The sequence below is a fragment of the Thermobia domestica genome, chromosome 2, assembly GCF_964235325.1.
Source record: "Thermobia domestica chromosome 2, izTheDome1.hap1.1, whole genome shotgun sequence".
Taxonomy (NCBI): Eukaryota; Metazoa; Arthropoda; class Insecta; order Zygentoma; family Lepismatidae; genus Thermobia; species Thermobia domestica.
In genome coordinates, this window is record NC_137455.1 from 206144093 (window position 1) to 206171907 (window position 27815).

Sequence of the window (27815 nt, forward strand, 5' to 3'; positions counted from 1 at the left end):
CCAGTTACAATAGATTAATAAAAATATGATAGGAAATCTGTCCATGCGGTACCGAATATTTATATTTAAAAAACTGCTTATCGCCATTTATTACATTTCTTACTACGACCATCCGTGTCGAAACCACTTTCGGCTATTTGCTGTTTGCATAGAGTGATAAATGTTTACATGAACCTTATTGTTGGGACGATTAATTCAAAATCAAGTAGCAATGTGTAAGCGATGCCTTACAGTTTCTTTTCTACGACGATCAATATTGAAACCAGAAGAAGTAGTAAATTTCTACCAGCTTTGGTTTCAATTGATAGATAAGAACGGAAATTGTATTTCTTCTTGGGACATAAAATCAATTCAAAAAAAAAAAAAAAACTTCTTCCCATCTATTACCAATTCTGTTGCATGGTGATGAACTTTCAAACGGAAGGTGGTCGATATGTATCATTTCTAAATTAAAGCAGGAGGTGGAATCTATTCTTCAGACACGGAATTGATTCCGAAACAACGCACCTCGCTACATTTTACCATTTTTGGTGACACTTTTTGAGAGGCAGGTGGACAGAATGACAGCCTGATAGAAGTATCTTTCTATAAGACTTTTTTATAGAGAGAGAGAATAGATGAAATGCCTAACAAGAACAAGCAATACCTCAGAGAGAATGAAGGTTCCCTAAATCGTATCCTATATTCCCAAGGCAGCTAGGCTACTATTTACTTATTGAGTTCACTGGCTTTGATTTCTCTTTCAACGAGCGAATCGATATAATGAATAGAGAACGAAAGAAAAAAAAAGTACATGTGGTTCTTCATGAAATGCAGTCCTTAGTTCGCGGTCGGTGGTTAATATGATTCCGCTTTGCCTCACTCTTTCCGACTGGTTTTATTTCGGTCACTGGATACTGACAGAGGATAGATCTCGCTCTAGGTGTTACTGTTACACAACGATCGATAGCACTTCTCCAAGAACTCAACCGAGATTTCTTTGTGGAGAGAGACGGTGAATTAATATTTTAAAGAAGGGGAACAAGTTATTAAAGAAAAATCAGAACTTACTATTGTAAGGAAACATTAAATTTTATATATATATATATACTTATTCAAACATTTGACACATTGACGCCAAGAAAACAGTTTTCTCAACTTCGAAGCGTATGAGTATTAAAATAATACGACAAAAAAAAAAAAAACAATTATTTTAGAAATATGATACATACTTGACACTTTATTTGATTTTCTGAGAAGATCTTCACCCATTTAAAAAAAAAAATACGGTTGCTCGATGGTAGACCGCACGCGTGTTGTGCATGAGGTCCCTGATTAGTTCCCCGAAAAACTAAATTTCTGGTGGACAACATCGTGTCTGGAATTTTTTCGCAGTACTCCAGTTTCTTCCAGCAGTCTCATTCTATCAATTGTTTCATCATTATTTACTTGCTCTAATAACACTAGGCAACAAGATTTTGGCACAGAAATGAAAATACCTGATTCTAATAGAACGTTTCATGTAGAATTCGAATCTGGAATCAGTTTTTCTTCATCACCCTCAGTTTCCCCGTGACAGAGGGATTTTCGTGAAATTTCCCCCTCACATTTCCATTTTTTTTTACAAGTTTTGTACCTGTAGCTCGGGTACCCTTAAGTATATAATAAACAAATTATATTGTGTCTTAGCCTGATTTATAGTTAGTAAGCCCTCTAAGTTTCATAAGAATTGCATTATTCTTTCTAGAGAAAGAAACATATTTATATAAAAAAATCCTATGTGTACTGTTCATTTTACCATATTCATTAGTGCAGATAAAATCACATATAACTTCCACGAAAATTACAGTATAAGCACGGTTTATACCTCATTGGATTTGAAATAAAACATATTTTCAGTGATGTATATACCGTGTCACCATTTTATGTATGAAGGAATTTCTAGAGGGATTTTGTGGAAAATTCCCTCCAAAAAGTAGTTTATAAGAATTTTGTTTCAACTTGCTATTTGTATATAGTGATACAGAAACTGGAACTGCACGAAAACATAGTTTTATGACTACTTAATAAATAATATTAATTTCATGTTAATCGCATTATTCTGTCTAGAGATATAAACTATTGTGTCTATTTATAGGTAATAAAGAATATACTATGCAATACTTTTACCAAACACAAAAACCTAACGTTGACGTGTTATTGTCGACACATAGATGGATACTCAAATACAAGCACAAATACACGCATGCTTTCTGTGGAAAATAAGTCACTTTTTAATATTTTGATCTGGCAGCAATGCACAAAATATTGATGACTCACGTAGCCTGGTGACTATCAGTAGCGTTGAGTGACGGTCCAAGCTGGACGTTTTTTTAGATGTGGCCGCGTTTAAGTTGAAGTGTTTGTGCATTGTGGAGTTCGAATAGATTGTGTTGTGTGGTGATGCACTGAGTTGGATTAAGTTTGTGCTGCTTCATGATTGATGGAGTGTAGATTTGTGTGTGTATGTGTGTGTGATACCTTACAGGATACAAGATGCCAAGGAAGTGTGTAAATCACCCGGACAATTTCTGTTATGTATGTGGGGAGCTGACATTTAAATAGCAACGTCGATGTTTTACTCCACTTGTGAGGAAGTGTTATCAGTTATATTTTGGTTGCTGTGTAGGAGACCAAGATAAGAATTGGACTTCCCAGTACATTTGTCGTACTTGCGTGAAACGACTGACTGGGTGGGCAAATTGTGAACGAAACATGAACTTCGCAGTATCGATGATCTGGAGGGAAACAAAAGATCATTCTTAAGACTGCTACTTTTGTATGCCACAGATAAAAGGAATAACCAGTAAATCTAAGCACACAGTACAGTATCCTAATTTGCCATCAGCAATTAGGCCATTTCCACACAGTGCAGAATTACCTGTACCAGTACCACCTGCTCATCTTAAGGTAAATGAGGATTACGTACTTGAGGCAACTACTGAAGTTAAAATGAAGAAGATGATTCTGCTTATGTAGGAAGCACATCTACATTGGATCCCCATCTGATAACTCAGAGTGAACTAAATGACCTCGTACGGGATTTAAAACTCTCCAAGATACAGGCAGAACTTCTTGCTTCTAGACTTAAAGGCTGAAATCTGCTCCATCGTGACACTAAACTGCGGATTTTTCGAAACCGTCATACAAAGTTTCAAAACTACTATTCTCAAGAAAATGATTTAGTGTATTATAATAATAATGTCTGTGCTGTGATGGATACACTCGGACATGCACATATAAATACAGAATGGAGATTGTTTATTAATTCTTCCAAAACTAGTTTGAAGGCTGTCTTTTGCACAATGGCAACACATTTCCTTCACTGCCTTTGGCTTATGCATCTTATGTGAAGGAAACCTATGAAAACATCAAAATAGTGTTAGAAATATTTCATTATGAGAAATACAAGTGAACCGTTGGCTGTGACTTAAAAGTTATTTCTTTGTTAATGGGTTTGCAGCTTGGTTATACGAAATATTGTTGTTTCCTCTACGAATGGGACAGCAGGAACAAAGCGGAACATTACATCAAGAAGGAATGGCCAAAGTGTGTATTAACTCCTGGACAGAAGAATGTTGTTTATTCCTTACTCGTGACCCCTGATAAGATAATTCTACCTCCTCTTCACATTAAGTTGAGACTCTTCAAAAACTTTGTTAAGGCAATGGACAAAGATATGGCAGGAATTTGTTACCTCAAGGAAAAATTTCCTCTGGTTAGTGACGCTAAAATCAAGAAAGGGATTTTTGTAGCCCCCAAATAAGATGTTTGATTCATGACCAAAAATTTGAGGATCTCTTAACTCTGGTTGAAAAAGCATCTTGGTGTTCATTTAAAAGTTTAACAGAGATGTTTTTAGAAAACCTGAAAGCCCCAAATTACCGCGAAATTGTGAGTGATTTCCTGCAATCATTCAAAGAAATGGGTTGCCACATGTCCCTTAAAGTTCACTTTCTAGACTCCCACCTGGATTTCTTTCCTGAAAACATTGGTGTTGTTAGTGATGAGCATGGGGAACGTATTCATTAGGACATTTCCTCCATGCAGAAGAGATACCAGAGAAGGTAGAGTTCACAATTGCTAGCTGATTACAGTTGGACGCTCAATAGAGATGTTTTAGAAGCCAAACACAGAAGAAAGTCGACAACTAAACCATTTTAGTTTAGGTAAGTTAGTGTTCATTTATTAAGAAGATACCATTCACTTCGCTTGTATTATTTACTAAGTAGTCATAAAATTATGTTTTAGTGCAGTTCCTGTTTCTGTATCACTATATACAAATAGCAAGTTAAAACAAAATTCTTATAAACTACTTTTTGGAGGGAATTTCCCACAAAATCCCTCTAGAAATTCCCTCATACAGAAAATGGTGACACGGTGTATACGGTGTATACAATATGTTTTATTTCAAATCCAATGAGATATAAACTGTGCTTATATTGTAATTTTCGTGGAAGTTATATGTGATATTATCTGCACTAATGAATATGGTAAAATGAACAGTACACATAGCATATTTTTATATAAATATGTTTCTTTCTCTAGAAAGAATAATGCGATTGTTATGAACCATAGAGGGCTTACTAAGTATAAATCAGGCCAACATACAATATAATTTGTGTGTTTATATACTTAAGGTTACCCGAGCTACAGGTATGAAGATTTTTTTTAAAAAAAAAAAAGAATGTGAGGGAAAATTTCCCGAAAATCCCTCTGTTACGGGAAAACTGAGAGTGATAAAGGAAACCTGATTGCAGATTCGAATTCTACGTTAAACGTTCTATTAGAATCAGGTATTTTCTTCCGTGTGAGAGAAAAAGGTTTTTTTTTTTTTTTTTTTTGTCAACTAGTGTAATCATCTGCCTTAGCATAAACGGCATAACATGGGACGCTAAGCTGAAAGATTTCAGATTTTTCACGAAAAATATTCTGAGAGCCAATTTAAGAGAGAGAGAGAGAAATAAACAAGATCAGAATCTGTAAACTTGTCCAAAAGTATATCGTAGCAATTAGACTTGCTCAGTGATGACGATGTGGCGTAGTCGAGCGACATGAAATGTTAGACGGACGATCATGAGGCGAGACGCATCAGAAGTCCAAATTTCTCTAAACAGCTAGGACATTTTTTTTAACTCTGCTTTATGTTTCTGTGTTCGCAATCCTATCGACGTTAGTAATCATCAAAAGTTTAAGAAACAAATAAGAGTAAGACAATTTATTTCAACATAAAATAAGAAGTGTTATAGCTAGTGTTACCATATGACCAACTTCAGAAACAGGATACTTCAGATTACACAAAAGCATAATTTATCGATAAACCTTAATGTCTTAGTGAGAAAATATGATTTATTCAGTTAAGCTTTTAAAATATATATAGATTATGGAAATATTTTTTTTCCTTAGCGATTGTGACTAGGTGTATATTTCTTTGAAAATTAAACATTATAATATTAACATTAAATGTTATATATATATATATATATATATATATATATATATATATATATATATGTGTGTGTGTGTGTGTGTGTGTGTGTGTGTTTGTGTGTGTGTTTGTGTTTCCCACCAAACGTAGAACTTTTTCGATGAAGAAGACATGTTCGGTAAAAAAGACACCTGGGAACCTACAGGAGTTGGAAAAAAAATCTAAAACGTTTGAAAAGTATGAAAATCATACCTAGTATGATGTGGGGCCTCCTTTTGCGTCCAAAAGAGTTTGGATCCGACATGGAATGGACGTATACAGCTCCTGAATCGTGGTGTGTGAAATTTCGTAGCATTGTTCCTTCAAAGCATGCTCCAATTCCTTAAGAAATGCTGGTGGAGGGTAATTTGACCGAAGACACCTTTCTAACTTAGACCACAATGGCTCAATGATGTTCAGATCTGGTGAGTTGATTTTGAGTTTAACGTCCTGCTCAGCAACGAGGCTATATGAGACGTGGATCTACTGATTAACGTGGAATCCGAACCACATGAGCTCCCTCCGGGAATCGAACCCGGATCTCCCACGCCATAGGCGCGCACGATAACCGCTTAGCCACGGAGGAGCTCTCAGATCTGGTGATTGTGGGACCCAAGGAAGGTGCGAGAGCTCCTGGTCATGCTGCTCAAACCATGATTTCACCGTTTTTGCAGCGTGACAGGGTGCCAAATCATCTTTATAGATGCCATCACCATCAGGGAACAATATTTGGACCATGGGTAAAACCTGGTCCCACAAAATGGCCTCATACGCCTTAGCATTCATCATTCCTTGCTGGGCTAGATGGGACCTGCGAAAAACCACGATATCACTGCCCATACTATAACAGAACCACCCCCATGCTTTACAGTTGGGAGTAGACAGTCTGTATCATAGGCCTGCAACGGTGTTCTCCATACGTACACAAGACCAAGGTGACAGGAAACAAGGTGAAGGTCGATTCATCGGACCACATTACGTATTTCCACATTACGTGGTCATGAGTCCACGCCTTGTGGTCCTTGCATCACTGGATACTCCTCTTCGCATTTACTACTCTGACCAGGGATTTGGTGATAGCGGCCCTGCCATGAATTTTCATTTTATGAAGTTTTCGTCGCACTGTTTTTGATGAAACCGGGTTCTGTAGACCGGAATTGAGTTCAGACGTAATTTTCATTGCAGTGGTATTCTTTTTAGCTGCTACAATCCGTTTTAATGCCCTCCGGTCCGTATCTGACAGGATTGTCTTTCGACCACTGTTGTGCTTTTCAGACGTCGTTTGCCCATGAATTATGTATGCCCTCGTGACATTGGACACAGTACCTTTTGATACCTCCACAATGTTCGCCACTGTTGCCACTGAAGCTTCAACCAGACGGGCACTAACGATCATGCCTCTTTGGAAGTCTGTCATGTCGCTCATTTTACTGCACCACTTTTACACCAGGACACTCACAGGTGAACTGGTTACTGCTGATGGAAGAGGAAGGTCCACATGACACATTGGAAACAAAAAAACGATTCGCAACCGCAACACGCGTTGTACAGTTGAGGGACAAACTTACATGTCCTGTATGAAGTGTTTTTAGATTGTTTTGCCTATCCCCTGTAAGTATAGCTCTTAGCTCTGGTGCGAGATTTCCTTGAATCGATTCCAAACCATTTGAGTTTGAGGTAGAGAACATCGTTTTTATACTTTGATAGTGATTCTTCGATTTCTTCACAGGTTCTAGTTACATTGATTCTTTCATAATAATTAGTTTCATTCCTTATTCGTTCTGTTTCGCCTACGGGGCATAATCGTGGGACTTAGAAAAGGAAAGAAAAAATCTAAACAATTGAAATCAGTGGCTAACCTATCAATATGCGTTTTGTTTTTTGGTTGATCATGTAAATCACTGAGAAAATTCAGTGGTTACAGAATATAACGATATTTACACTTACAAGGAGATACTTTGTAAAGAGAAAATAAAAAGAGTAAGCGCTGTTATTGCAGTCGTTGCCGGTAAAACGTTTTGAAAAACAGTAATTCAGAAAGCTGAAGTTAAAACAGTTACTACACATGCGTTTGGTTCACTGCAATCAGATCTATGTATAAGTAATGAGAATTCCGTAGAAACAAACCGTTGCTAAATCAGTTAATATTTTATTAACTACGTAAATTTAATTTGAAACTTTCTTTTTTTTCCCACTGAAATAATTGATTACATACCTTCTGATGTAATCGAATTATTGACCCCTGCTACTAATTAATTGAATTCCTTTAAATCGTTATGAATTCTATCTTTTAATTTGTGGTGGCTAATATGCGAATAATTACAAAAATAATATGGTAACAACTATAACTTGAACGTGTATACAATTTAAAATATTTCTATAATATTCACAGAAAATAATTTGTAATTTCTTCCATTAATATTTAGAGTTACTCATCTAGTTGACTGGTATTATATCTATAAATTAATTGGTAGAATAATATTGAACTTATTATTAAATTTTTTTATATAGTGCAATGGTGGCTAATTTATAATGTACTGAGAGATAGGACAAATTAGGAACTATACTTTAGGATTAATGAAACTAAAAATATATTATTAAAAATGATTAAAATTAAGCACACAATAATGTGAATTTAAGAATACTTGTATATTAATTAAATATTAAATGAAAATTAGTTGATAGTCCATAAAAGAAGAAACTATAGTTTACTATATGTACAATTATTCATAGAGCTAAAAAGGACCAAATCACACACACACACACACACACACACACACATATATATATATATATATATATATATATATATATATATATATGATTTACCCTTTTATTTGGGAACTGTATCAAACGTTATCTTGCATTGAATGTTATGATGGTATAGTTCCAAGATGAATTTGAAAATAGAAATCCCTCACATGCACTGGAAGATGAACGAGAGCTTATGACTGGAAATATAATATAGAACTAGCAGGAAATATGGATGAAAGCTTATATATATATATATATATATATATATATATATATATATATATATATATATATATATATATATATATATATGTGTGTGTGTGTGTGTGTGTGTGTGTTAAGAGTTAAATTTGATTATTTTGATAGAGGAAAACCAAGAGAAAAGACATTTTAGTGTCATGTAGTCACCCAAGAATTCTGTAAGTATTATGTTTTCACATTTCCTAATTTTATTATTTTGCACCTTCGACACTGAATAAACACATATAAGGAATTGTAAGGAATGACAATTTCACTCATTAACTTATATAGGGTGTTTCAAAACCACACCGACAACGTTTGGGAGGTGATTCTTGACACCTAAATAAGACAAAAAGTATAAACAATCTGGGTGCACAAATGCTTCCTTTCGGAGCTATAGGATGCAAAAACATGAAAAAATGAATTTTAAATTACCATTGATCAAAACTATGGGATCTACCCTAGTCGAGTCAACAAGTTGTTGCGGAAGATATAAAAATTGTTGCGGAAGTACATCTTTCCGATTTTTTCTTACAATTTTAAATAATTAAGTTTCACTTTATGTTGTGAAACTCTGCAGACTGGTTCAACAGATGTGACAGAGTTGTTACTTGCGGTTCCACTAGATGATTGTTGAATCCATACTGAAACATCTTATTTCGCTACTTCTTTTCGCTCAGTTTCCATGTAAACAATGTGAAGTTCGGAAAATAAAAGATCTATGACTATTCCGATTACATGAGATAGATTTGAACCAAAGTTCAACGTCTTTTTGATACAGTAAATTCGTCTTAGAAAATCGTGTTTCGCTGTTTTCGTTTCTGATACAAGGTGTTTTCAAAGAATGTTGAACCTATGGTTGGCAAAAATACATTTATTGATTTAGAAATCCGGAACACTAATCCCCTTCAAAGTAGTCTCCGTAGAATGCACATACTTCTCCCAGCGCTCCCGCCATTGTTGGAGCAGTTTTTGGAATGGTGAGTAACCGTGCCGTTGCACTTCACATGATGTCTTCTCTTGCTTCAAATCGGGTTCCTTTTAGTGGCAGTTTTAGCTTGGAAAATAACAAAAAGTCACACGATGTCGGGTGAGTAAGGTTCCTGACGACACATAGAAATCCTGAAGAAAGCCTGAATCAAATTTCGCGGACTCTGTCCACATGCCCAAATTATCGTTCAAAATTGAATGTACCACTCCGGTTGAATGGCTTCCGCTTGGGTATTGTCAAACTTTCGGCAAAATTTGATGCAATATCACTGCTCAGGCTTTTCTGACGTTTTACAAAAACCTGAAATCCGACGACCGATCACTACACGTCTTTACTTCTTGGCAAGCTGCCAGCGATTGGCGGTTTCTTCGGGCGGGAAAAAAATCACGACCACTCATAAGTATCTCCTCTGTTCTACACTGACTAGGGATGATACCATAACGGGACCAAGTACCTGCGGAAAACCTATATATCGGCTGAAAGCTCTTGCCATGAGAAGTACGAAACCGTTTTCAAATCACGGGCAAACCCGGAAACAGACCCTATATGGGGCCAGTTTGTTGGTGTTTGTGACCCTATGTATAGTATATTTGCCAGAAATAAAATTGAATATTACAATACATCATACGTAAGCCCCTGAGACATCATGTTCCTGTTTGGCTCACTGCTAGAACGTAATTCGGGTAAGGGTTTGATAATATCTCTTTGCCCCCAAACGTACCCATTTCGTCAGTGTTGCCAAAGAATTGTAAATACAACGTGGCAGATGGTTTCTGTACCACTCGATGTATATCCATGAAAACGCTTCATAAACATCATTCGTCACTAGATAAAATATACTTCGGACATATTCCTCTTCCAAGGACCCCAGTTTATCAGTGTTGCCAACCAAGTATAAAAATAAGAGATTCATCGACTTCTGTTTTTTTAAAAACCGATCAGAGCTAAACAAAACTTACATTTTTGAACTTTCAATTTTATACCTAAAATCCGTACCCCCGTTATCTATAACTGGTTTTGCTCTTAATGTTACGACAGGAGGTTCTACTAAATTTCTTTGGCTTCTGTTTCCAGTAGAGGAATGAAGGAAGAGATGACATTTCTTTTAGAAAGCTGAATTCATATAATAGAAACGTATCTTGCTAAGTCTTACCATTCTTACTCTATAGTAATCAATATTGAAACCGAGTATGAGAGATTTGCGACACTTCTGGATAGAATAGAATCATTAGATCTATCATTAAGCCTACACGTGGGATGCTGAGTTTCTGTCTGAAAGGGTCATTTCTCGATATTTCTTATAGTTTTTTTTCTCTTATACCTCTCGACATGTGGACGGATAGACGGAAAATAAGAGGAATCCCAAATGTTGGTATGGCAATAATAATAGACAAATAGGCCTATAAATAGTTTTAAAAGATATCAGTTAATAACGTAATCTATTTTTCAAATTATGAAGTAATGGAGAGTATCCTAAGTAAGCAATGACTACTGTGTTTGGTAGTCGTTTCTTCGGTACTAGGTTATTATGTAGTCCAAATATACTTCCTTTTTAAAAATTTCCTTGTTATTTTGATTTTTTTAAAAAAGAAAAGACATAAAGGACAGAGACCTTCTCTTAAAGTGAAAATCCAATTTCAATGTATAACTCTAATTATCAGTTTAACTACACGAATCTCTGAAAGAATGAAGAAGAAACGCAATACACTTGGATACCAAAGATATATATATATATATATATATATATATATATATATATATATATATATATATATATATATATGAAATAAAATGATCAAAATCGATGAGAGCATGATAAACAATAATTTATGATTCCGATTCGTGCAAATAATTTCTATTTCATGTTGCTTAAAACAAAAAACGACAATATAACTCCAGTTTCGTTTCTTTTCTTACGTTTTCGTGCAATAACTCAAAACTGACTGCAACTAGTTGTTAGTACTTTATATGATAATGAAAAGGTAATTTTATTATTAATTTGCGTGAGAAATGTATCAAATTCCGCACTACATAGAATACCTAATATTTAGTTAGATTCTTTCTTTCCCAGTTTTCAAATGTTTTTAAGATCTAGAATGCTTACAAAAACTGCACATTAACTTCAACTCACTCATGTGGTAAGAAATTGGAAGTTGTTTAAGTATTGTTCACATAATTATACGTCATATATCGTTGTTGCTTGAAGTGTGTACTGAGTCATTTTTGCATTTCTTTCCAGCCGTTTTCTTCGAGGCTATTAAAGGAAGAATGCTAAACTCTTTCAATAACACAGTTTATAGTAGCAATTTTCAACGTGATATTATTTAATGCGCCATAATTTGGTTCTTTCGATCTTAACAAAGTGGGTGAAGAGACACGTGAATTAATTGTACTTTCTTTTCTAGTTTTACGGACTGGCTCAACTAGTAGATTTTTTCTAGGAGGAAGGTATGGATCCTTAATTCTGAGAATTGAAATACGTTCCAGAGTATCTTGTTAGGACTATAATAATGTTAATTCCCATTTTTAGATTGTTGTCTACCAAATGAATAGTTTATTGAACAGTTTTACTAGGCCTACGTCGTCAAACACTTTCTCTGTATTTCGTCACGAAAATAAGTCTTGGGAGTACTGTTACATCTCGACAAATATAACCGTTTCTTTTAAAAGAGGTCTCCCTCAACTGGTGTTTCATCACTACAAGTCTGTGTTATTTCCTCTTGTCTTGTGGGTAATATTAACTATGATTTCTCCTTCCCAAATTGCCCTTGAATTATGTTTGACAACTTAAGTCGCTTCTTCTCCTATTATACTGAAGATTTCAACTCACGCTATAAAAACATGAATTTGAGAATCATTGTGCAACAGCGACTTTATATCCATGCAACTTTCAGGAAACAAAAATATTGGAGCAAGGAAAGAAATAGAGGAAGTATTAAATATATAAATGTAAATGCAAAACAAAATCATGCTTTGCGTAAACTGGGACAAATTCATTATTTTTACTGGGTAAAAGATTTCAGGATGGGAGCTAAATGATACAACTCTAGTAACGCTTGTCGCTTTACGTCGTACGTTATATGCTGTATGCTAAAGAGACGGATGATTATTGAAGATACGTAACTAGAAAGTAATTGGCAAAATGAGAATGTAGGAGGAAATCAGAGAACTTCTCGAGAGAACGCATAGACATAATGTTGTGCACCAGAAATTCACAAATCCTGGGATCACATTGAAGTTGAGCACTCTTCCACTGAGCCACGATGTCCTCTTCCCTCTCCATTTCCAGACAAAACACCTAGAAATTAGCAGACAGAGATGACAGGCAATAAAAACATCTGTAGAAGAGTTTATGTGTTTTTCACATACATCATTCGACTATTCCTGGAAGTTCTGCCAACACTTTCCTGCATCATTTTTTCTTTCACCGTCTATTCTCTTGCTTTCTCTGTCGGCGCTCCAAGCCTAGAGGCGTGCTGTGACATAATACATCGTGCAGTTAGAAATGATGGATTTATAGTATAGGTACTTCTGAAACGAAATGTTCATGATCGATCGATTTCTTAAAGAGAGGAGTGGGTAAAAATAATTTAATTCTCTTTGTAATTAAACTCAATTGAGATTTCTTGATCAACATTAACCTAATGCTAAGAGCTAATCGTAGCTGTGACACAAATATATTTGAATCAAGATGGATTTGATTGATGGCTACTTTGTAAAATAATGGATGAAGAACCGTCCAATACAATTAACGTGTGACCGGACAATTTAGAAACAATTTAAGTGGACAAGAGTAAACTTTGCAGGGCTATAGTGGTCATAATGCGGTTAAATTCAAAGCGAAACAATTACGATTAATCATATCCTTGAGGAATAATTGTCAAAAAAGTGACAAATATACTAAACGTCAGATTCGTTACTTTCTTTCGCTTTTTCTTAAAGAATTATTATTTACGTAATACACACACTATTTAATTTTATTTAGTCAATGGTACAATTGAATGTGTAAAATTTACGGTTTTGTTAAAACGAATATCATGCTTATCCTCAATAGCCTCAAATTATAAATTAGTTACTACCGATATGTTTGTATACACAGCCTTGTTATTTATGCACATGCTCTTTCTATACTCACCTAGACAATAATATTATCATGTTACCTTCTTTATTAGGGACATAAAATGGGATATTAATAAGTATTTAAGGAAGAAATGAACCATTCTGAAAAAATGGGCATAATAATGGAGTAAAATAAAGTTTAAAAATTTGGGTGTCCAAAATATGCTGTAGCTCAAATTATGTGATTGAGTATGATACTTCGAAACTGCTTGAAATACTTTCAGCAAACGTAACTAGATGACTGCGTCCCCCTTTATAAGCATAGAATACTTCACCCTCCCTCATTATCACTTGCTGTTCATACATAATTTTTGTCTTATCTCATCCGCGATTTGCATCATTTAATTCTCAAATCTTAAATTATACTAAAAATCATATTACCACCAACTTATAATTGTTAAGTATATATTTACTGTATGATGAATTCTTGGATAAAAGAGGAATTACAAACACGTAACGTCTGTGAAGTTTGCTAAAACATGGTACCATTAGTAGTACTTTCTTTGTAACTACCTATAATGCCTGTTCTTTTCAATGGAAAAATAGGCCTATGGAAAATATTTGAACCATCTTTTCCCTTCCTTTGCACTCGCATTTTAATGGAAGTCTAATGGTAGAAACCAATCTGTACTCTATTTTAGGGATAAATTTTAAACATATCTATTCCCTTAGGGTGTATCCTTTAACAAAAGTGAAATGATAAAGTCCCAGCTCGAGGTAGGTACTAGCTATAATCTCGAATGCATTTCAAATGGCTCAGCCATTTTCTGTGATGCGATGCCAAATAACAATATTAATTTCAAGATGTTGAAAAACATGACAATAATACTCTTTCTCGCTCTCCTAAAATAGAAATATTCAAAAACGCTAGGGCACGTGTCCCCTTATTTTCATGAAGAGTGTTCCAGTTTCCTAACTTGACGAGTTCAGGAGAAATTGCAATTTTGGGATAAATTCTGAACCCTTTTTACCATCTTAGTATATGGCCTTTAATCTAAGTAACATGATAAATATTTAGGTTCAGATATGTACTATATCCCAAAATTTATTTTGTACTGTTCAACTGTTTCCCAGTGCTCTGATCATGAATAATAGTCACCGCCGATTTCAGTGTGATGAAGAAATTATTTAAAACTCTTTCTATCCCCCTTTAAAATGGAAAATTTCCAAAACGTTGGAGGTTCAGTTATTTTTAATGAGGATTTTATATACCAAGTTTTATATTCTTAACGTTCCAAGTTACAAGTTATATTCCAAGTTTAATTCTACGTTTATTATAACTGCAGGGTGAGTCATAAGTCTCCATACAAATGATGATAATACTATATTACATAAAACATAAACATTAGTCATCTTGTATGGAAACTTACTACCTGGAATATGAAAAATAAACATTAGTCATCTTGTACGGAGACTTACTACCTGGAAAATAAGAAAATAAACATTAGTTATCTTGTATGGAGACTTACTACCTGGAAAATCAAAAATAAACATTAGTCATCTTGTATGGCGACTTATGACTCACCTCGTATATCCCAAAATTCACTGAAAAAAGTCAACCGTTTCCCGTGAATTGATTACACTAGGATTCTTTTGTATATTAGATTTTACAGCTAATTTCTGCCAGTACCTTGGGCCCCTTTTGCTTGCTTTTTACACTCTCCAAGGGAGCACGTCCTCCAGGTTTGGAATCACTTTTCTGTATAGGTAACTAGTAGCTGTGTCTCATATACACACTTCAAGGAGTTCGGTTTGTATGATGGATATTTTCTCAATTAGTTTGGGAACTGGAAATAGTAGTTGATTTCTACTACTCTGAAGTTTTGTACATATAAAGACTAAAATGTACAATATCAATTTTCACATAATTTTACTTCCTATCAAGTATATATATAAAATACATTTAGCATGTACAAAAATATTTTACCTCCAAATTGAAGCAGTTACATGTAATAAGTTATATCTACTATTTGGTAAGATGTGAGAAATTTTTATATTTTTTTTTTTAAATAAATAAAATAGTAAAATAACATTGGGGAAACTGAACCCTTTTGCTCTTTTTACTTTTAGCATCTTTTCCACTGTTTTCCAATGAAATTTTCGTCTCAAGAATCTTAATCCTGATCATAGGCAAAGAACGCATGTTATACGTATATGCATAACTGATTGCATGGCTTAATGTTGAGCGCTTTGGAAACAGACGTGTTCATGGATCGTATCCCGTGATAATGTGGTAAAGTCAATGTTGTACAACCGTTCTTGCTAAGATATATCCTTACTTTATCCTCCCATCTACTTCTCTGTTTAGCTGGGAATCTTCTTTTCCATACAAGTCTGCATTCAAAGAACTCGATCAATTCTTTAGTTCAACTGCTTCACCATTTTCTAATTATCTGAACTACTATAAATGATAATGATAACTTTATATTTAAGTTAGCTAATTAATACACTTAACTTAAACTTTAATGTATTTTGAACATGTAAGCAAACATATTAGAAACAAGTCACGAAAATGTTATGTATAAGATTCTTAATACAGGGTTTGAAATTTTAGTAGAGATTGTAAAATAAATAAATAAATAAAAATACAGCTTAACATAAGCTCTGGGATACAGGTGACCTAATTCCGCCTTAAGACTATTGTCACATCAAATAAGACAGAAATTTATTGTTTGATAATTTTTATTTAGTAGATACTGTTATCTAGTGCAAAAATATAGCCTACATACTATAATTATTTAAGACATTTCATAAATATTCAGCCCTTATAAAAGCTCTATTTTCGTTTCAAAAGTGTTAAGTTTCTCATTTTCTAATGCAAAAAGTACATAAATAAATAAATAGAGTAATCAATTATGTGAGAAGCCTTCATCACCTACGGACGTTCAGTATTTTGCATACAGATCAATAAATGTTAATGTGAACATTAAGATAAGTTGCCTGAGACTATAAAAGAAGTTGATTATTTTCAAATAAACATTATTATCTGACTTTGTAGGTTTAGAAGACTTCCGTTATCGAAATAAATGATACGTGTATTTCAAGTTCTCTTCAATTTATCAATGAATTTCTCAGGTTATAACTATTTTATCTAAGAGATGTGTAATTATTATCATTATGAACTTGCTTGGAACATTTTTCAGGTAAAATACATTTGTTTTTTTTTCTTGGATTTACATTTCTTGGTTCTTAGAATGATTACAGAAACCTCAAAAGACAACTTCCAAAAACCTTGGTATGCAATTAAAATTAATAGTGTGCTGTGAAAAACAAAGCTGGTAAATTTATCAGTTTTATTTCTACACTGCTCACCACTGTTCAGAAATAACATTAGAGAAAAAGATCGAAAATTGAGTTGTTTCATGTAACATAGAACACGAATTTTAGGAATGAAAAATGGATCAAAAGATTGCGATCTTGACCAAGAATTTTACGAATAATCAAAAAAAGGATCAAAAGATTGCGATCTTAGCCAATAATTACTTTTTGCATCAGGGACCACAACATTTGTGAACGGCTCCTCAATCGAGTTTTCGTATTTTCTACTGAATAAATACTTTATACTGAGTTAATAGGTTGGGTTCGGCTACACTATATGTAGTTATCTAGATGTATCGCCAGAAAGAAAGATTAGTTTTATGTTAACAGTATTACAGTTATATACGTATATTTTCTGTATGTTGTCCAGGAAGTTTTCTATGGCTACTCGATGCGTATTCAGTTCTATTGTATGTTTTATAATAATAATAGTAATAATAAAATTTAATAATTATTGGCAAGGCAAAAGAAGAGCCAAGGTCCTCTCTAGACGCTTTCAGATCTAGTTCGAAACACTGCTATTTAAAAAGATAAAAGAAACAAGTGAATTCTACAAAATGGAAACAGCCATTCTAATTCTTTTTCATTAATATATTTATATTCACAAAGTGTGTGTATAAAACATTATCTAATAACATTAAGTAGTTAAAAATGACTCACTTATATATGCACAGGATATACTACTATAGGTAGAAACATGTATATTGGGATGATAAGTTCCTTCAATACGAAAGCGAGAGACTGGGAAAAAGTTGTTCCAAATACGTATCCTAAGACGGTAAATGGAATTTAAAATATTTATTCAAGAGTACAGTATCTTATGAACCCTTCTAGTTAGAAAAACGATATTCGCTGTATATAAGTACTTACTACAAATTATCGAAAACATGTTTTGCCCTAAAAGACAAAAAGTAGCAAATTTCTATTACATTTCAATTTCTGATTGCTTTATTCAAAAATGTCCAATGTGAAAATTCGCGAAAGTAGGAGTCGTGAAATTGGGAATATTAAATTTTAATTAAAAATATGAGGATGTTTCTAAAGGGTAAATAGCGTACAATTTCCACGTCATTGAAATTTCAAGTTTTAAATTCATTAAATCTTATTCTTCCCGTGCTAAGAACAGACACTTATGCTAGTAAATGAATAAAAGAGAAATAGCAACGAACTTGAATTATTATAAATGGAAAGTATATTTACGAAATTCTTTCCCCACATTGATTTTTACTATCATATTCACCTAAAAAATTTCTTATAACTAGTGACGGTAGGCGGTGTGATATTGGAGGTACTTTAGTATGTATGTCATTTAGGTTTTGTTCTTGAGATGATGCAGAAATCACTAGTTTTCCATCAAATTGTCTGTCTATAAAGTTTATGATTAAAAGATTTTATATCCCAGAAATGGATTGACGGCTTTGGTTAAAAGCAAGAATGTAGATCATTGACTGCCTACTTAAATAATGTGCCAAATTTGATTGAAACTAGAAATTAATTTCCTGTTTCTTTCTATTGGTCTAGTGACCTTATCTAGCTCTATTAGACACATGAACAGAGTCTATCCTTAAGACACAATAATCATGCACAGGGATGGATTAGCTCAACGAGGAGGGTGATTATACAGATATTAGGAGGATGCCATACCAATTGGAAGGATAGGGAAGTGTATGTACAATGGAATTTCTCTAATCCGAACTAATTGGGACCGAACTCTGTTCGGATTAGCCGGAATAACAATAAAATCGCGGTTTGAAGTGGATGAACGGACCTATTGTATTGTAATATACCATACAGTATTTCAAAACACGTTTTCCGAGTATAGTATATGTACTGTACTGTTAAATATGTTGGGATACTTTGTGTAACTGTCGTAATGTGTCTTAAGGCCTAATTACAGGTATTGAAGAAAAAGGCTGTATTTAACGAAAGTTCATTTTGTTTTCTACGAAAACATGCACCCATTTTCATCCTTTTAGTTACTAATTTATTTAAACTGAGTGTTTTTGCCAAAAAATAATATTTTCCTCCTGAACCTGTTGGGATTACCGGGACTCCACTGTAATGTAATTTATACAAAGTCAATACGAATAACTACCTTTATAATTTCTTATATAGAAGATGTATGTATAATAGTGTATATTAGATAATTATGTACACGACACTAGAATTGGGCATTAAACCTGTTGTGTTGTCCTTATGAAATAAATAAACAATTCGAATCCTATAGGAAATGATTATTAGAAAACCGTGAAGAATATTCTTAAAAGAAAAAATAAATCTTTTTGCTGTTAGTCATTTATATAATAAAGGACGAGAAACACACTACATTCCTAAAGTAGTAAATGAAGTATAGAATATAACGTACCATCCTGAGATTGTTCAATGAATTCATCTACCATATAGATCTACAATACCACCAACCGACAGAAATATAATTTAAACCTTAAACCATACCCAATCTCAAGCTTGCCTTCGAAACTTATCACTAACAAAAGTTTACAAGATACGTAAATAATTTTGTGTGTATTACAGTAAAATAATATAAATATTTTAGAGAACATTATTCACTTAATTGCATTTTATTAAATCGATTTTGGGGGTGGCGTCATAAAGAAGAGGGTGCAACGCGCATATGACCTGACGCGTCAGTCTACCCATGATCACAGTCAGAAATACATCAACTTACTCCTCATTGATACACTACCTAATAAGAGATAGAATAAATACAACAAACACTTTAGAGTAGTTATTTACGTAATTATTCACACATATCAATATCTGGATAAAATACTAAATGTTGTATAGTATAATTAGATCAAGTGATTTGTTTTATGTATTACTGTATGAGAATACACAACGTGCAAACTCAGATTTCTTTACGTTTCGTTTGCACGACAGGTGACAGCGTTACAGTGAGACTGTAAATAATTAAATTGCTATGGGACGTTTTGCAACAAAAGACAACACACTGGTACTTCCTACCAGACTACAGCGAAGCTGAGAGGAAGATAACGGCATTCACGCCTGTGTTTCCAGTATGTACGAGTAGTTTGTGCCATTCATTTTTTCTACATGAAAGATGAATGTAGTTTTAGGAATTTGAGGAGTAAAATATGGAGAGATTTGTTGCGTTTAGTGCATGTGAGTTTTATGTCCTTTTAAGCAATGAGGCTGTATGAGACGTGAATTTAAAACCTTCAAATTATAAGTGCTCTCACCGGGAATTTAACCCGAGTTTCCGTGCCAAATAAGCGTACGCTATCCACATACAAACAAAGGATTGACAGATTCGTATTAATTACAACAATCACAGTAGATATTATAGATTCGTGGAACACACAATATGCCTGAGGCTGAATGCCTATTGGAAAAACAAAATTCAAATACTATTAGATCAAACAAAGGAATGGCGAGAGGATTATCAAAATTGTATATATAGGACTTCACTTTTTTAAAAAAAATCTTCCGGACACAGTCAGCGAGGTCAATTCAACAGAAATAAATGCTAATAAACAATCAATAATAATGGGAAAAGTAACTGAAGGAAGTCTGCCAGGACCAGAGTCTGTCTTTAAAGTTAGCGTAGGGAAAAATGAAGACGAATGTTTCATTACTTTCCAATCGATTCACACCTGAGACTTCCCGATTGGGAAATAAAAATACGAACCATTGGTTTTTGTTAAAAGCTCTTTGCTTACTGAGGTTTATCTGTCTTGCTCTTATCACCGTTACTAGACTTCTTAGGAGATAAAGTCAGTAACTTCGAGGACAGTTAGAAATGCACGAATTCTTCAGACTAACTGGAATTCTAGATAGGGGACTCAGTGCTTAGTGGTGGAGTGCTTAGCTCTGGGTTCGATCCTCGGCCAAGTAAGTTTGTGGTGGACAATATCGTGTCCGTGTGTCTTCTCAGGATACTTCCGTTTCTTCGCACATTCTCATTCCACCAATTCTTTCATCATAATTAACTTGCATTGATCATCCTACTTCTTTAGCCAAATTGCTTAATCGTAGGACGTTAAAGTGAAAGATTTTTGGAATCACGGATAGATTTCAGCTACCAATTACCAACTTAACGTGTGACACAAAGTCCCTTGTGTCTATATATCTGGATTTGACTCCCAGTCGGAGCTCACGTGGTTTGGATCTCACATTAAGTTGTAGGTCCACGTCTCATTAGCTTCATTCCTAAAGGAACATTAAACTCCCATCAACTAACTGACAACTAACATTTGAAACTGTTCGGTTACACCATATGGGCTAACCGTGAGTCTACACCTGCTCTCGTTGTTTTATTAGATACAAGTACAGCAAACAAAGAAATAAGCATATTAAATAATAGTATATATTTTAATAATACTAAGTGGAAATAAAAATAGATTGAAATACAAAGCAGAAACTGGATGCAGTTAGCTAGAAGTCAGTGGAGAGTTTTTGTGAACGCGGCATTGAACCTCCGAGTTCCATAGGCCGCAGAGTTAGTTAGTTAGTTAGTGTAATATATTTTAATAATACGTTTGAGGAAATATGCTGTCTTTTTATGTTTTTAAGCTTCTTAGCACAATAAATCAGCTTGCCACGGAAGGAAACTATTTTAACGTAATCGCCCGAGAACGTGGCACTCCAGTTCCTACCAGAAAACATGTTATCTAAGAAATCTCCGTAAATCCTAGCCTGATATTTTTCAGTGTAGTAAACAAAACTGCTTTTGCACCCATGCCCTCGCCTGCAGTACACTGCAGACTGTAATTGTTTTAATTGAAAGCTTTGATAATTTACGTTTAATTTATAATTTATTAGTTTGCAAACCAGCCAATATGCCGTTACTCTAATATTAATGTTCAAATTTAAATATAGTTATGACTCTTGTTCTAAAACCGTATATACTCGTTTGTCGTCGAGTGCGTCGTCGAGTCCAAATCCTAAACCTAAATTTAAAGCAAAAAATTAATAGTTTCTTGCGAACAGTGGCAAGGTAAACTTATTTATTGTATGCAACATTGGATATGTGTGTAACTCTCTAAACAGAAAGATTATAAATGGTCTTTTATTACAAAAACACGCTCATTGCTAAAGAAATTACAGTATTACCGACATGAGATAAAACATCCAAACTGAACAATTACATACTACTTCATGATTGAAACTAGGAAGATAAGAGGGTTCTTTCTGTTTAGTCTCTACTTCAAGACTGCCTATTTTAGACTTTCTATACAATAATAGACCAACAATAAATTTAACTTAAATTCAGTTAAAAGTCGAGAATTGCAACATTGTATTATTACGTAAAAAACGATGATTTTGAATGAAATTTTAGGTGAAATATGAATTCAGGTTGTGCTCAAACCTAATACGAAATCGATTCTAATGCACACCATGATTTTGGACAATATGTTTGAACGAAAAAGGTACACACTAAATTCACGTAAATACGATAATGAAAGGCAAACCACATTGTTCAGCATCATCACTACCAATTTTGAAATAATTAAATTACAAAAATGCAATTTAAATCGCAATTAAATAATCGCAATGTAAATATACAAATAATTAATACTTAAACTTAAATATGGACAGTTTTTGTCCTTTTTGAAAATAATTAAATCGAAACAATAGTTTTAGTTATAAGTAAAGCGTTATAAAAATTTTAAATATCAAATTTCTTACATGCTAACACTGGCGAAAATCCAGGGCGCAAGGGGGACATGTATCCCCGAATCTTGGACCGAGGGGGGGGACTGTCCTCCCAATAATCTGGCTTAGAAAGTGCTTTTTGGGATAAGTGTGATGATTTGTGTCCGACTGCCAGAAAGGAATGTATGATGAAATTGATTTCTCTTGGCTTTTCCATTTTTTTAAGTCGTATTCTGTAGTATTTCAAACTGAACTTCGTGCTGTAGAAGGTTTAATAGTATCATCAATATGTATTAATTCCACTTCCGCTAGTTGGGCACAAATTGCAATAAATGCCAGAGGAGGATATGCCCCTCTTCTCATGCTGGAAAGTTGTCTCAGCTGAATGTACGGGCACAAATTCCGGGGAAATGGGGAGACCGAGACATGTCCCCCCCCCAACATTGGAACTGACGGCTCTCCCAATAATCCGATTTGAAAAGTGCTTTTTGCAGATAAGTGTGATGATTTGTGTCACTGGATAAAGTAAAGTGAGATGAAATTTGTTTCAATTGGGTTTTCCATTTTTAATGAAAATGAAGGTGTGCAACTGTGTGTGACATAACCTGATATGAAATCTTATCTCCTCCTCTCCCCTAGGCCCTAGCACACGCAGAGTATATAGACTATCCAATGTCAGTAGAACCCATCTTTTCAGTAAATGCGCATTTAATCTATTTGTAGTATTAACCTAGACATCTACTCATGCTTCGTAAGCTAACTAACACTATAGCCTATGGAACCCGGAGGTTCATTGCCGCATTCACAAAAGTTCTCCACTGACTTCTATCCTTAGTCAACTGGATCCAGTTTCTACTTTGTATTCCTATTTTTGCGATATCCATCTTACTATTGTCTTTCCATCTGCGCCTAGGACTTCCTAATGGTCGTTTTCCGATTTGTCTTACCGCTAACACTTTGAAAGCGTTCTTACTTTCTTCCATCTTGGCTATATGTCCTGCCCACCTAACCCTCCTAGACTTGGTGACCCTAACAATGTTTGATAAGCCGTATAATTTACGTAGTTTTTAGCAATGAAGTTTCCCCATTCCCGTTTCTCTTGGGTCCGAATATTCGTCTGAGCATCTTGTTCTCAAATACTTTCAGTCTATGTTCATCCTTCAGAGTAAGTGACCATGTTTCGAAACCATATAGAACAACACATGTGATTATCGTTTTATATATTTTAAGCTTCAAATTCCTCGACAGAATTCGCGACGACAAGAGATTTTGAACCGAATAATAAAACGAATTCCCTGTTTTTAGTCAACATTTAATTTTTTCATGAATAGGATTTTCGTCTGTTAATACTGATCCTAGATATTTGAAAGTGTCCACTCTATCAAAAGTATTATTTAATATTTTAACGCATTCATAATTTGCTGTATTACTGTCCAGACGCACTTCCATGTATTTAGTTTTATCTGCATTTACTTCTAAACCCTTGTCCCTGCAAGCGTTTAATAAGACCTCTGCATTTCCTTCTATTGTTCTCCTATCATCTATTAAATTTACATCATTAGCGTACGCATAACCTGGTGAACACCGTTCAACTCTAGGCCCTGGTTGCTATCTTTGATTTTCCTTATAGCGTATTTCAGGACAAAGTTGAATAATAATGGCGACAACGCATCTTCTTGTTTCAGGCCATTCTTGACGTGAAAGCTCGTGGCCAAACATTTTCCAACCCGGACTTTATTTTGGGATTCATTTAAACATGCCTTAATTGATCTAATTAATTTTTTCGGTATTCCAAATTCTGTAAGAACGTTGTACAATGTTTCTCTCCTAACCGAGTCGTAAGCCTTTCTAAAAATCAATAAATAGTTGATGTACCGGGCTACTGTATTCTCACTTCTTTTCGAGTATTTGGTGAATGGTAAATATTTGGTCGATAGTTGATCGATTTTGTCTAAATACACATTGATATTTTCCAACGATTTCACCTGCGTATGGGGTCAATCTTGCTAATAGAATGTTTGAAGGATTTTATGGGATGTTGACAGAAGAGAGATGCCTCGATAATTATTACAATCAGTTTTGTCGCCTTTCTTGTGAATTGGAACAATGATTGATTCTTTCCACTCTTGTGGCAACTCTTCCTTGTTGTAGATAAGGAGAATGAGTTTGTGTATCTTGTTCCACAATTTTTCGCCTCCAGCTAATATTAACTCATCCGGAATTTCGTTTACACCCGTAGATTTCTGTTTCTTTAATTTCTTCATAGCGATTTCCACTTCTATTCAGTTGGGTTCTGGAATATACGGTTCTGCGGCGAGTATCTCCCTTTCTTCATGCACATTAGGTTTTGACTGCGTGTTAAGCAAATCGTCAAAGAAATCTTTCCATCTATTTAAAATGCTATCTGTATCAATGAAAACGGTTCCATCAGCTTTCTTTAATATAAGTACGAGGTTGTTTCCCTTCCTTAAATTCGTTGATTCCTTTATACGTGTTCCGAATATTTTTATTTTTACTATTATCTTCAAGTACCTAAAGTTTAGCTTTCAAAAAATCGCATTTCTTTCTTCTGAAAGTTTTGGAAGTTTCCCGCCTGATGTCTACGAAATTTTGTGTAGTTATTTCATTCGAATTTTGTAGCCAACATAATTTTGCCTGTTTTCTCTTCTCTGCTAGTTCGAACCATGGTTTGTTCCTACGTATTTCCACGTGTCCCAATTTTTCTTTTGAGAGAGGATGCTTCGTAAGTAAAGAAAAGGATTCAATTGCTGGAATATTTTTCTCCATAATCTTAAGGTTACATCTGTTAACTAAAGAGTATATGATATGCGTCAGATTTCTGTAACGATTCCTGTAATGTTATTGAGATTATCATCATTTTGCTCAAAGAGTATTGTTGCTTCATACATTTTTGATATTCTTTCTTCATAGTTTTGGGGAAGTCATTATTTATATTATTATATTATTACAAAACAATTTTAATGTGGATCTTTGTGAATGCCTAATTAGAAACATTCCAATTATAAAGATGCATGTATTCACATTTCAGAATGTGTTCACGGCAGTTATTTGTAATACTGATATGTACTACTACTTCATCTACATCGCTTAATATATAATATACTCTACAACAGTTGATTAGATTCATCTATCGTAATATGAGTTTCATCTCCCTTCTCTAGAATAAGGCGTATTTAGGATATTGTTTCCAGGGGCTATGCCCATCACAAGGAAGGAAGTGGGCAATTGCACATCTGAGTTTGAGAATTAAATATATTTTAATTTGTGCATAAATTGAAGTTATAATGGCAAGAATTGCAAACTGATAAATCCTATATAATGCAATACAAAAATTAGGGAATGAATCTAACCCTTTATTCTATTCATACAAGAAAAAGGAAGTATCCTCTTGGCCTTCCTAATTTTCCGGGCTAATTATTCCCCCATTTTGATTTTCTTTAATTCAAATATTTCCTTCTTTTAAAAATAATTAAACAATATAATTTTTCCTTTGTTATAATAACTAAAGTCCTGTCATGTTAATATCTGCGCAAGTTGTGGAACACCAGTTTCCCCTATTAACTCCTCTTAGTTTTGATGTTACTGATGACGGCCGACTTGAATCACAACTGACAAAGGTCGATAAAGTATGATGGGCGAAATGAAAAAAAAACTAACGTCAAGAAAAAGAAACAGAAAAGTAGAAAGGACGAAAGAAAGAACAAAAAGATGCAGTTCTTACATGGAATGAAATTGAACAAATACAGTATTATTTCTGAACAAAGAGCATAAGAAAGTGGAAAGTCAATGACATTCTTAGAAATGGTAAGAAGGATTATTGTTGTACGTGGAATGCGAGAAACTAACAAATTTATTTCGGGGGGAGGGCTTGAGTCCGATAGCCTCCTAAATAAGCCACTGAAGACAATTCTGATCCCCTGATCCTTCACAGCATTGTTTTTCAACTTCATAAATATATAATATGGGAACGGTCTTACTTGTCACCCCCTCCCCAATGTTAAAGACAGATTTGCGCCGTTGCATGCTAGCGACATCTATTAGTGTCAGGCAAGCATATAACACAAGTAGTGATATCAATTAACTTGACTGTTTACTATTTGACATTAACGTTACGGTGAGTTCAATATACATCTTTCATTATCTTCCCTCAGAAATTGTATTTACAGAAAGCCTGGTTTAGAATTTAAAATTTGTTTTTTGTGCATTGCTGTGAACATCTTTACTTTTTCGGCAAAATGAAACAAGTATAGACATATTTTTCTTAAAGTTAAAATGGTTAGTCACAGCTATTAAACTCCAATCAAAAGCAAAGCATGAAAGAAATGTTATACAGAATTTCAACGTGACTAACTAGAATATGGTGAATATAGACACTTCTGATCACGGCTTGGTTAATCATTCCACTCCCCGACCTAAGAGATACATTATACGAGGAGTTATCCAAAAGTTTCGAGACTCGGTCTGTTTAAGGCTTTATTTATCTACTTTTACACTCCATCAACCTTGAAAATAGTTGCCTTGCACAACAATAGAGCGCTCCCAGCGTTTCGGCCACTGCTGAAATGTGTCCTGGAAGTCTTTTTGAAGTGTGTCAAACATCTGCGATTCGCACTTGGCCTCTGCAATGGTGTCCAGATGGCAACCTTTCGATCTTCAGCTTCGGAATGTCCTCAGGAGCCTAATATAGGGAGTATGATGGGTGCCGATGTGCAATCATGCTTTTGGTGAGAAACTTACGTGTGAGGATGGCAGAGTGATATGGTGCATTATCGTCGTGGAGCAGCCAGGTTTTCATGCGCCAGAGATTCCGTCCTTTTCAACGAATGTCTTCACTCAGACGCCTAAAATCTGGCGGTAGAACTCTCTATTGACTCTGTAGCTCCTGAGGATGAATAAGTGATGCACACTGCCGCGAAAGTCGAGAAACACTATGGGCATGTACTTGTTCACACTGCGGACCTGCCTCACTATTTTCGGCTGTGGAGATGATGGACTCTTTCACTATGAAAACTGTTAATTTTCCGTGCCGGTAAATACAAATTTCTTCACGGCTAGAGATATTGGACATGAAGGACGAGTCGTTAATGGCTTGCTGACAGAGTTCTTGGCAGAATTCAAAGCAATGTTCCTTCTGTTGCTGTGTTAGTAACCTGCGAGCAATACAAACAACAATACGGTGCATATTCAAATGACATGTGACATTGCCTGCACTTAGTGATGTGAGGTGGAAAATTTTCCGCTATATTTTTCCGG